Below are 283 nucleotides of genomic sequence, written 5' to 3' on the forward strand. Positions count from 1 at the left end.
TGGATGGATGGATGGGTGGATGGATGGATGGGTGGATGATAATGGATGTGTGGAAGGATGATGGGTGAATAGATGATAGACTGATGGGTAGATAGATGGATTAATGGATAAAAGGATGGATGATAAATGGCTACATGGATGAACGAATGGTTACATGATTGGAAACGGATTAATTGATTAATGGTTGGATGATAAGTGAATGGATGGGTGGACGGATGGATGGACGGATGGATGGTTGGATGGATGGTTGGATGGATGGATGGATGGGTGGATGGATGGATGG

At 44.2% G+C, this 283-nt stretch overlaps 1 protein-coding gene across 2 annotated transcripts in view; it reads left to right on the top strand.

The window, feature by feature from the left end:
• Card11 (caspase recruitment domain family member 11) overlaps nucleotides 1-283 on the top strand; it is a 135,400-nt gene that overhangs the window by 111,252 nt on the left and 23,865 nt on the right. The gene's annotated exons all lie outside the window — the stretch shown is intronic.

The sequence above is a fragment of the Grammomys surdaster genome, unplaced genomic scaffold (assembly GCF_004785775.1).
Source record: "Grammomys surdaster isolate TR1022 unplaced genomic scaffold, NIH_TR_1.0 126109, whole genome shotgun sequence".
Classification (NCBI taxonomy): Eukaryota; Metazoa; Chordata; class Mammalia; order Rodentia; family Muridae; genus Grammomys; species Grammomys surdaster.